Below are 12,635 nucleotides of genomic sequence, written 5' to 3'. Positions count from 1 at the left end.
GTGAATACTTCATTTAAAAGTGGGAGATCACAAGGATCTCATCCCTTTTTCCTTCTTTTTCATCCCTTCTACTATGGCCGATATTAGGAGAGGACCTTGCTAGTCATCCCTGCGAACTGAGGCCTAGTGAGAGACTGAATCCAGCCCCGGCTGGCTGCAGAGTCCAGTCCAGGACTTTGGGTGCTGGCTCTGCAGTTGCTGAGACTTTCAAGATTGGTTTTGTATATTTTGTATTATTTTCTCTATTCTTACTAGTAGCATTAGTAAAAAACATTTTTAATTTTTCCAACTCTCTTCTCTCTGTCCTTTTCCTCCCGATCGCCTGTCCTGAGTGGGAAGGGGGGAGAGGGAGGGGCAGAAAGGGGGATGTGGGGGGGAGAGGAGGTTAACAATACATCTGCCAGGGTTTTATTGTCACCCCACAATCTAAACCCTCGACACCTACATAATCACATTTCCCAATAAGTGTTGAAAATGTTTGTTGGGAAAGCTGATGAACTCACTACACACTTTTCCTTAAGACTGACAGGACTTTAAGGTAAGTCAGAAAAGTCAGTTATGTTTTGTAGGCATAGTGATTTGAAGCTGCATCCTCACAGAAAGTCATCACAGAGTATCTGAACACTTAAATCCTAAGGGTGAAACACTGTGGAATTGGAATGGTTATAAGGATCCACAGGCCTTGCAGTGGTGTTTTTATAACAAGGTGGAAGTTGTTATAGAGAATAGGAGAAGAGGAAAGCATATTCTACCTTAAAGCACTTGCACCCTGGCTCTTAATAAGAAGTCAAGTAAGAATTTTATGCTGTGTAACACTTCAATATTTACAACCTCTTGTCCTCACTGAAAAAGAAAATACCACCTGGACACAAGTAGCAGAAAAATCACATAAAAATAAACTCAGCTACTTCCTAGTTCACAGGAAGAACTAAAATGGTGTTGCTGTCCCTCAACATCCAAAAAAAATTAGACTTTGTCAGATAAAATGGACCATTCAGCATTCACTGCAAAACACGTGTTCTTTTTGGTTCTAGCATTTCATTCCTTTTGCACTCTCTAGGTCTTAAATGAGGGAAAATCTGAAGATGCTGCTTTAGTATCATAGAAAAGGGAAATAGGCTTCTTTTAAAAATCACATTTTCCCAGGAACTGAGACCCTTCTTCTAAGTATTCATTGAAAATGCAGAGAAAACTAAGGAAAAGTGACTCCAAAGTACCATCTGCAATCAGATTTGGAGTGGATGTTGTCAAAAACTGTTTTTTCTTGCACATACATTTTGTGAGCTCAAGTATTATGTCCCAAAAAAAAAGATAGTGGACTACTAAAAAAGGAACAGAAACCTGAAAGCAGGATTGTCTCCTCGACCCCTGAGTCCTAGGCAGGTGTGTTTTATTTCTGAGGCTGCCTTAAAGTCTAAATTGGTCATCCTTCCTCTGACCGAAAAGAAGGTAATAACAGTATTTCTACTCACCCATCCATTTTTAGTTAGTGTTCATTTTAATCACAGGTGCCATTAGAGGTTCTTTCTTAACATATATCATTATTTTGGCTAGCACGAAGGGTTTCTCTGGGCATGCCCAAATGCAGGAGAGGTATAAATATATTCAGTGCTACAGTGATAAGTAAAGTCTTTAAAATAACATAGATCTCAGCGTACACACATATTCATACATAAACAGTAAGGCACAATCAGCATTAGCCTAAATAGAGGAAATCAGGTAACACAGCGAAAAGACAGAAAGCAAGTATGAAATGAGTCTGGATCAAATGGTTTCTACTTCATTTCTTTTTGTCCTGCTCTCACTGGTGTAACTTGTAATTAGTCTCTGCCTGCAGTGGTGTGGTTCCAAAGAATGGTGAATTAAGGAGAAACTCTAGAATTTCTCCGTAACTTGACAAGTTATAACCTGAAAAGCTACACTTAGTCCATTAAAGATTTTTCCCAGTGACATTTTAGTGCAGCGAGGGAAATATGCCACTTTGCCATTTATCATTTTCAGGGCATGGACAGTGAAAAGGAGGTTGCTATGAAGAACAAAATAAAATAGGTTACATGTACAGAAGTGAAGAACCCTGATAAATATACACCACTGAATGTCAGCAAATGTCACTCGAGAAGCCATTTGCAGCTACCAGAACAGCCTCACAAACCAGCAAAAGTAGCAAAACCCGGCAAAACAAGTTGGGTGTACTCACTTCCACATGAATAAGCAATAAAGCTCTCTGAAGTCACACCAGAAAGTTGTTAAACTTGATAGATGAATCTTTTCCAAATTGCTCTGCCGCATACTGTATATGGCTACAAAGGACTATGGACGGTTTCAAGTGAAAAGAAAGAGAAAGCATTGCTGAGAATGCAGCAATTTAATCATTTTTGTTCAAACACTTGTATTCTGCTTTGTATTGAAGGGACAGTTCGAACAAAGGAGTGATTCATAAAACTGCTTGTTCTTCCATAGCGCTGCTCATTTTTTTGTCTGAACTTGGTTGTCGGAACTATTGCCTTATTACCATTTCTCCTTTAAATATATTTGCCACTCTAGCAACAAGGGTTAGAGTTAAATTGAGTTGTGTTTGGTAGGCAGAAATGTTGCAAATGAAAGCTTTTCTGCTGAAAAACTTCTAAAGGTAGCTAACTAGCATGCCATCTAAGTGTCAGTGAAAGACCTGCAAGATGTCTCCTATCTCTACAGGAACATCTGATTTGTAGATCTATGGATCAGCTCCATTTTGGTTTATAGACACAGTGACCTGGAAAAAGTTCTCCTTGTGAAAGTTACAATACTTGAGAGAAAACATCAAAATTTCTTCAGCTTATTTTAATCTGGGCTGTCTCTTTGCAGCCTCTTGAAACACAACTCTTCATTGATAATGAACGGAGTGAAGATCTTTGACTAAGGAAATATCTCCAAGGAAAAGTAGGAGTTCTTAAAATTTCAGAAACTCCAACTGCTTTTATATTTAATTTTCCATGAGTTTCTTCCTCCCAAATTCTAATTTATGTTAGCAAAATCAGAGACAGCTTGCATCATTTTGATTTCATGAGACTCTTATCCCCAGACAGCACACTCATGCAAATTTCAGATCAGTTTTGTTTTCATTAGTGAAAAGCAGCAACATGGATCACATAAATGGGGTCATACAGGAATTCTTTTATTCAAAATATTTCATACAGGCTAACATACACTGATTGTAGAACCATTTCAGCCAAACTTCTCACCACATGTTCATGGAAAAGCTACAAAAAAAAAAAAAAAGAGAAAAAAAATAAATTTTTGAAAAGAACAAATTTCTTGTACTTACAGATGCTGTAGATGGAGTGAGGGCAAACCTTCCTTTCTTGGGCAGGATGTTTATACAGTGATTTTTCTTTGTACAAGTCTTCACTCTATTCTTGCAAAATCAAAAGTGATAATTACTAGTCAAACCAAAGTCTTTATTAAATTAAATGTAAAACCTGATTTAGAAATGAACAATGAGAATCAGAAAACAAGGATTAAACCAATAGGTTGTGCTCAGCACTGCATCAACTTTCCCGAACCACTCCCTGCCCCCTCCCCCTGATTCTTTGAAAACTGAAGTAATCTTTGAGGCAAAACAAGCATTTGACAGCATCCGTCATCCAAAAGCTCTGTAGCAGTTGTGCTGCTTCTTTGGTCTTGTTTTGAATTTCTCTGTCAATTTGAATAGACACAACAGAGTCTCAAGGCACGATGCTCACAAGATGACAAGGCAAGGACCGTGTCAGATGCAACAAAAAGATCTATCAGTTTGTTACATCATCACAAATATGAGCATACCCAAAAGCTTCTCCTTTTACATAAAAGTATGCAGTTAAGTGAAAAACACAAGAAAGCTTATCTAACTTTTATATGTGAAAGGCAATGTATGTTACATAATACTATCCTTAACTTTGTTAAGAAACTCTCATTTATTACATACGTACACATTCATCTTCAAATGAGAAAAAAAAATTAGTTTCTTAGAGGACATTTGAAATTTGGAAATGCTTGGCCAAGATGTTATAAAGGAATTATTGAATAAATAGGCAGTGCATTAACTAACTTTGCGAGAAGCACTGAAAATAAACTCCCAGTTAGCAGCCTGCCTAACCTAATGAATGGTTTAGTCCTTCCTTCCTCCAGCCTAAGCTTGAAAGCTGCTATCCACACCCCAGACTTGATCTAAACTAAAAAAAGCGATGGGAAAGTGCCTACTGACGTTGGACCAGGCCCGGCAGCCTCCAGGCTTGACCCTGTGGGCCTACATCAGCCCAAAGCAAACCTGCTCTTCTCCTTAACCAAAAGTCCCTCTAAGGCAGCTGACAAGGTATGTGCAAAATATCAGGAGCTCTTCGTCAGGCAGTTCTTTGGAGAGAGCAGAAATTTTGCCTGAATAAAGCAATACAGGGTTTAGTTTGGTGCAGCCAGTAATAACGAAGAACCGTAGTTTCTGTTATCAGGGGATTTTGATACATGTGTCTTTCAAAGTAAAAAGAACATGTAATTCTAAGTGGGGGGGGATCGGTTTTTTGTCCTTTTTTATTTTAATGGCTAAACATTGTAATGCTAGCTAAATAGAAATTCTTGTCTGTTAATAGGTTCCTTTAGTTTGTAATAAATAGGAATGCTAATGACTAAAATTTGGTATTTGGTATGCATTAGCTATTGTAAGTCTTTTCTTTACAGGCTTCATTGACATTCAATATGGCAAGCTTCCTTTGAAACATATTTATAAAATAACTACAGTATAATTAAACCAACAAAGCCATCTTTTAAGTAAGCTTAGTAGCTCAGTTTTTCACTCTGTAAGTTTTTTATTTTAAGGAGGAAAAATTGTTATGCTTCAACTCTACTGTATATTTCATTTTACATCTAATATTTCCTTTCCATTTGCAATCTGTGCATATCTAATTCTTGACAACTGTGATTATTAATAAGTGTGCATGAAAAACATGCTTCATAGAATCTTCCACAAGAATTTTTTGTTAATGAGAACTGAAACGTATCTTGGCAGAGACAATATATGTAGTATTTATATATGTCTGTATATATACATAATTGAATAGCTAATGGTGGTGTAGTTAATACACAAAAATGGATTAATAGATATGGCAGGTAATAATTGAAGTGGATGCTGTTTAATAAATGTAACTAAAATATTTTAATGATATAAAAGCAATAGATAAATAAAAGCAATTACATTTAATTTTGCTTTCAGCTTGCGAGCTTTTTCTGTAAGATTTAATAGATGGGAGAGCTTGTGCAGAAGGCTAATGGTAGAGTCAGTGTTAGCGTTATTCATTAGGGTTTCTAAGTAATACTTATTCTGAGATATTTCTCTGTAAGACTAAAATGTTCTTGGTAAGGGTACTTCGATCCTGATAACCCTAATTCATTATAATATCCCCCTCATTCAGAAAATTAAAGTTTACAGAGTCCTCAGCACTTTGAAAATCTTCATACTATTTAGAACCATGATCATGTTTACTAAGGACAAGCTAAAAAGTGATAGCTCACATTATAAGTAAAGTGGAACCTCATAACTGTTTCTTAAACTCGGTCCTCTACAGGCATAATAATGTTGAGACCCCATTTACAGTATGGTGAATAAAAACAGTTGACATCATTGCTATAATCTTTATTTAAAACTGTTACCAAGGTTACAAATTACCATCACTGTGTGCAACAGGTCCTTCTGAAGCGGTATCATTACAGATTAACTGTAATGTGTAGGATTATAATAAAAGGCATAAGGGATTATGCACAAGCAAAAATGCTAGAAATAACACAAGTACAGCTACATTATACAGTGCATCGCGTTGCGAAACCTCTGCTTTCAACGCTGAAATACACAATGTGGCTTTTTGTTTAATTCGGGCATTTAGAGAGATGTTAACTGTATCCTGAAGTGGCTTTACAGATGTCATTGAGCAGAGGGGGTAGGGTTTATCTCGACCTATAAAACTTCTGCTGCTGGAAATGTTCTCACACTGTCTCCACTCTTAGCGGAGCACCCGGTTTACAGGAAAACACTCCCGCATTGTGTGAAGCAGGACTGCAGTGAAAGAAAACAGAGTCGGAGGGAGCGGGGCCCACAGCAGCGCAGACCCGGACTCAGGGGCTGAGGCCGAGGCCACCCCCACCCCTAAAATGGGGGGTCTCGTCTAGGGTAACAGAGTGGCAGAAGGGAGCGCGGAGCCGCAGGTGATCTTCCGCTCGCCAAGGCGTTTGGCCACCGCCGGCCAGCACCTCCGTCCCCCGCTAAGTCACTCTACCCCGCCCTCAACCTAATGACACAAATCCGGGCTCTTAAAGTCTTTGCGACTGATCGTACTCGCTCATTTATAAATAATGATCTCCATATAGATGCATAACAACAACATACCAGAAGTGTTTGGGGAGAAATCCGATTAAAGTCTATAGCTTTTTTTTTCCTCCTCTCTCTCCCGGAGCAAAAGTCTGGCCACAGGTCAGCTGCCGCGGCTGGCCCAGGCTGCGGGGTTAAAGGAAAAAAAAAAAGGCTCCAGGAGAGCCGCTTCCCCCGGGCGGCCAATGGGACCCGCACCGAACGATTCGCCCTACTGGGATGCTGCCCGCAGTCCCTTCCGCCCGCCCGGCCTGGGAGGCTCGGCAGGCCCGCCAGCGGGGGCAGCCGGCATTTTGGAAGGAGGGAGACGCTACCCTGGTTGGAGACTGAACTCTGTGGTGGGGGCCGATTTCCCTTCGGCGCCAGCATCCCCGGGCAGGATCATGGGGCTGTCCCGCTCCGCCTGGACTGGCCCGGCCCGGGGTGGTCGTGACGCAGAAACGTGCTTTCCTTTCCTCTTTCGGGCGATTTAGGGGAACTAGAAAAACAAACATCGAGCCGTTTCATGAAAACGGTGGAGAAAGCTCCGAAGGGAAAGAGAGCGGGGCACATCCTTTTAGAGGAAGGACAAGGGTTCTCTGAGGAGGGAAAACAAAAGATGACAGTGGTGGCTGTAACCCCACGATGAACCAGGGACCTCCTGGCCACACTCAGAGACCTAACCTCCCCGGACTTCCCATTACCTCTCCATGACACTTCACTAATTCTCACACAATGGCCAACTGAGCAGTTTAAGTAAAGATATTTTAACCTGAACTAAACATTGTCTCCAGACAATAGGATGCAAAGCAACATCTGGTACCACACATAAACAATGCTGTGCAACAGCATATGCTCGGCGTCTGAAAGTTTATGTCAACACTAAGCAGTCGACGAGGCTGCCGCTGCTCGGCATGAAATCTTAATAAATGGTTCTTTGCTGCGCTTCCGAGGTGAGCATCTAGGATCCTTCCTGCCCGGGCATCCTCTTCAGCTTGAGGTTGCCTGGCAAGATAACTCAGGATCCCATCGGTGCCTCCTCCCTCCCGCCTTCGGAGCAAACCACCAATGAGAAATGCCACGGGGAGAGCCCAAGGCCCGGCCCGGCCCGGGTACATTACCGGGTTCCTCCTTCCCCGCCGCGGCTCCTGCGAGCACGGCTCGGCCGCCGTGCGCTGGTGGAAGCTGTCGGTGCTGAATGGGCAACTTCAGGGAAGCGCTTCTTTAAACAGGAGGCTCTAGGCTAATGAAACAACGGGAGGTGACTATTGCAAACAGCTGTTCCTCATACATATTTCATTATACAATCAGATAATGCGTCTTACCACCTTCTCAATTATTCACAGATAAACATTTTAAAGACGTTTTGACATCTGTCTTAGGGCCTGCTATTAATTTAGTAATCACTGTGGTTAAAAATGTATGGGGACTGCAGCTCACAAAAACTCCGATTTCACTTACGAGGACAACTTCCGTAAGAGCTCGCCCTAAGCAGCACATCAGGTCAAAGAGATCCCCGAGATGGGGGGAGCACATGATTTCCGCCCTGCAGCCTCGGGGGGATTGCGCCGTCCGCCTCCTGGCACCCCCCGGAGCTCCCGAGGTGAAGCACCGGGCGCAGTAGGCCGAAGTGGGGGAGGTGGCATCTTCCCTCCCTGGCGAGCCAAGGTACCACCCAGAAAAATCACGTTCGTCTCTTCGGTCGGGCTCCTGGCACAAGCACTCCTGCTCCCCTCCACGGGCAAAAGGCGTTCACCGTTGCCTCGGCGCGCCCCGGAGGAGGACAGCTGCCTGGCTGCCTGAGTCCTGGCCAGGGCTGCTGGGTCCTCGCTCCCACCCGTGTCTTCCAGCCCTCCACTCAGTGTCCCAGCTGGCCGCCTGGGTTGGTGGGACCGGTCCGGCTAGGGCCAGCGAGGTGGCGGTGGTGGCTCCCGTGGCGTCGCTCCCCGCCGGAGCAAAGCCCGCGGGTCGCCGATCGGGCAGCAAGACGCGCTCGTCCTTTCTGAGCGTCAGGAAACTTCTGACACAAAGTTTGTTTCACTGCTGCTTGGGCTGGTTGTAAAACCGCAAGGATTTAGGGAGCCGTAGCATCTTAAAACTGCCCCTTTTGTGCCTCTTCCTTGGCAATAATCCATTTTCTTAAAATACGAAGCACACCACCCCCGAAACATACATGCATACGCACAACTACCAAAATTTACGCGCGAACCCCGAAGACCGAGTTAAACGAGTAAAGGGAGAGAAGCAAACCTCGACAACACTTTCAGACACTTTATTGATTAAATGAAACTATTCAGTGTCTCTCTGCTCCCTTTCCTTCCTCAGGCTACCTCTTTTAACGACAAAATTCACGCGAGAGTAATAATCGGCCCCCTTCACGACCCCCTTCCCTCATGCCCAGGTAAGTAGGTGGAAACGCTTATGTTTTCTCATCCTGCTACAGAAGATTAAAACTAGTTTCTCGAGCTGCGCTCTCGCCAGTGACACGGGGCTTTTGCTTTGCAGGAGACGCAGGACCCACACGTGAGCCCGAAAAGCAGAGCACGGGGGAGAAGTGGTATATTCAGCGTGCCCTCCCCATCCTCGTCCCGCAGGGGCTTGGTCGCCCCTACGCCCCTCCACCCGCGCAGGGACCGCCGCTGCCCGCGGAGGTCGCACACGACGGAGGGGTCCACCAGCTACCAAAGCGGTGGCCGGCTCCTCTCGGCGCATCCCGGCGGGTAACCGGGTGCGAGTGATTTTGCTCTGAAGCCTCAACAGGAGTCCCGGCCGTGAATTTCATTTTAGCGATGCTGTCAAGAAAAGTGCCGGTACCCAGGACGGCTGGGAAGGGTAAAAGCTTTACTGCCTTACGGGTGGCGAAAGGCAAAGGAGAGTCAGACAAAAGGGGATGCTCTGTGACATGGAAACAAGAATTCTTAGTGCTCCTTCAAAATACTACTCGCAGCCAAATTCCTTGCCTTCCTTTGAATGCGACATAAACAGCGAGAGGGGTAGTGGTGAACTCCGAATCTCTGCTTAGGATCTATCTGGAACTCACTATTTCTAAAGTCAGAAACAGAGGAAATCGGACTGTGAATGTGCGGAGTGGAGACGCTTCCACCTCAGCAGCATTCATTGTGTTTTAAAGTGAAGTGTCAGAAGCCTAGAAAAAAACCCGGCGCTGGAAGCTTTCCATCAGCCGCTCTTGAATTTGTCCTCCGCTCACTCGGAGCTGGTCTTTGCCTACCTGGCTCTTGACTCCAGCTGTCTGGAGTCCTTGTATAGTTTCAACACTGTCCTTACAACTGTGTCCCCGCAGAGCCGTCCTGCTCACCGTCCCCACCCCAGCCTCAAGACGTCCTTCGCCCTATTGATTTGCGCTATAGCCAAACAGGGCGAAAAGACGAGAATTGTATTCGACAGATGCTGCTCACTCGTGAATAACAGGTTCAGCGCATACGGTATCTCTCGCCATTATCCTGTAAGTTAATATTGAGTAGCAATAGCTGTCTAAATATCAAAATCTATTTATAGGGGATGCAGAGCCATGACCTCCCCGTCTGACCTTCAGGAATCGCGGGCTGGAAAATAGGGCAAAGGAAAAAAAAAAAAAAAGGCGGGGCGGTGGGGGGAAGCCCAGAGTTACAATGGAGGTTTGTGCGTGGCGGAGCTGGGCTGGGCTGCCTTTGTTTCGGAATCCTGAGGGGGACTTGAACCTTTAGGACAGCACTGGCCCCGCGGCCCCGGGAAGGAGCGGTTCTGTCCGACTTCCCTGTGTCCCCGCCGAGATTGCGGTATTGCTTCGTCCACTTCTGCCCATTTGCAAAAGTTTGGTTTTTTGTTTTTTGTTTGTTTGGTTTTTTTTTTTTTGGGGGGGGGGTTGTTTGTTTGTTTTTCACATTACAAGAAAAAAAAAGGGGAGAGCAAAAAGGCAAAACAGAGCCATTGACTAAGCAGCAGGTCTTAGTATGAGCTGGGAGAGCAGAGAGCTCAGCCAGATGCAGACCCACAGCTTGGGAAATCATCTTGCATTGAGAGGGAGATACGGGGATATTTTAAGTTTTGCTGCTTCCAGCCTCCCGTGCAAGCAGCAAGGTCGGGAAGAGCTGAACGGTTTCAGACGATGCCAGGGGGTGTCTGGGGTGTCCGACAAGGCAAATGTCAAGGCCCTAGGCCGGGACCCCGTGGCGTCCAGCGCCCCCCTGGGATCGACCCCCGCCCACCCCTTTCCCTACCGGGCGGGGAGGGGGAGAACGCTCTGCAGGGTCCTAGAGCAGGGATCACTATTACAAAGCTCATCGCCTCGCGGGGACTGGAAACGGGAGGAGAATCCCAAAGTACTTTTTGTTTTTACGGAGCCGTCGAGAGCTCCTCCAGTCTGAATTAACAACTGCGTAAAACTAGACCAACTGCGAAACCTCCCTCCCCCCGCCCCAGCCCCGGCTCTCGGCATTAATATGGCGCCTGCGAGCTGGGGAAGCACTTTTCTCGATGTTTAGCAGTTGAAATGTGCTCCCTGAAGGTCACACCAGGCGACGCGCCCGTTGGCTGCCGCACAGGGCGAGGGCGCGGGCCGGGCCAGCAGCAGCCCCCGGAGCCCCCGGTAGCGCCGCGCCCGCCCTGGCCGCCATCCCGCCGGGGACAACAGAGCGGCTAGAAGTACGGGGCAGTCTCCCACAGCCAGATGTGCCCCGGCTCGGCTTTTTCTCCCTCCTATTCTTTTGCTGCATGTATAAGGGAATCGTACTCAGCTTCCTTTTTTCTCTTATTAAAAAAAAAATATATACCTGGCCTTCGAGCGGGTAATTCCTTATGTCTGGAAATTAAAAGGCTCAAATCTCCTACGTGACCCTGTTAAGACACATGGGCTCTGTTCACAGCTACTTTAAAACGCCAGTCTCTGTTGGTTTGGAGGTCGGAGCTACTGTTCTTCAGAAAGAGAAGTGTGGTTCAGGAGGCAAGCTCTGTCCCCGGGGTTGTCTGCTGTCTCCCTTTCCGCCGGCTAAGTGCACCTACCAAGGGAAGAGAGAGATGCAGGGCTGCTAACAGCCCTGCTTAAATGTTCTCTGCTTTCTCCTACCGGGGGCCAAGCAAGTAACAAGCTTCTCTAGCCACCCGAATAAAACGAGAAAGGTAATTTTTCTAACCTATTCTTTGCATTAGCGTCCCACTTGAGAAAAGTGTCTGGGAAAAAATCCCCTAAACTCGATCCAACACACTTGGCAATAATCTCCTTTTAAATCTTGGGACTTGCTACTACATTAGACTCCGTGATATTGCATTCCAAAGAAAATAGACTGGGTATTAGAAGAGGAATCTCCTCTTCCTAATGAATATTTACCCTGAGGTCATTACATCCGTAATGGTCCTCGCTTAACTTACCTTGCTCCCCTCTTTCTTTGCTGGAGACTGGGATTTCAATCACAATGCTCTCGATTTTAAAGTGCCGTGTATCATTTAATGGCGGGGTGCAGGCAAGGTTAGAATATTATTGACTTCATGCAATATATAAGATGGATACATTTAAGACTTTTAACTTTTTGTTGCAATGACACGTTGTATTTTTATGAGATACCTATTATGTAGACAGAACCATTGTGCCGTAGCTGCCTCACAGTTGCTGGATCGTTTCTATCAGATGAAAGATTTTGAATAGTTTTCTTTCAACAATGCATCCTTTTGGTCTTGATACAAAGAATGTAGGCATGGTATACACTTAAACAGCTCTGTCACGGAGCAAGATTAAATAGAGTATATATCGAATCCTGTCTGCAGTATAATACACACAGGGAACAGAATGGAGCTCCCTCCGCCGCTGAAGAAGCCCATTAAGGTCTGATGTCCTGGGAGCATCTTCCAGATTTTCCTTATCTGTGATATTCGCTAAGCTGTTAAAAATCTTTACAGTTGGGCTTTAAAAACGGCTGTTTCTCACTGAAAAGACCGAGTTTGATAACGGAGTCTTTTAACAAAATCTGCTGCTGGCGCTGCGGTAAAGGGGCAAATTGTGCTCTATCTAGTTACCCATCTCGGCGGCCGCCTGGACGCTAGTGTGCCGGGGCAGCGGGCAGATCCCCCGCGCCAGTCCGCACCTGGGCGGGTTGCCCCTGCAGCCCCGCAGAGGCTCAAGAGGGGTCCTCGTGCCCCCCTTCCTTCCATCACCCCTGGCGCAACCCCTGGCCAGGCGGGCGGTGTCCGCGGCCGGTGCCGGGAACGGGGGGCAAAGGGGCTGCAGCCCCGGGGAGGTTCCGCACCGCCCAGTTCCCCCCCCACCTCCCCCAGCGCTCATTCAAGCGACTTGACC

The sequence above is a fragment of the Nesoenas mayeri genome, assembly GCF_963082525.1.
Source record: "Nesoenas mayeri genome assembly, chromosome: 3".
In the NCBI taxonomy this organism is placed as follows: Eukaryota; Metazoa; Chordata; class Aves; order Columbiformes; family Columbidae; genus Nesoenas; species Nesoenas mayeri.
This window is presented reverse-complemented; position numbering follows the sequence as displayed.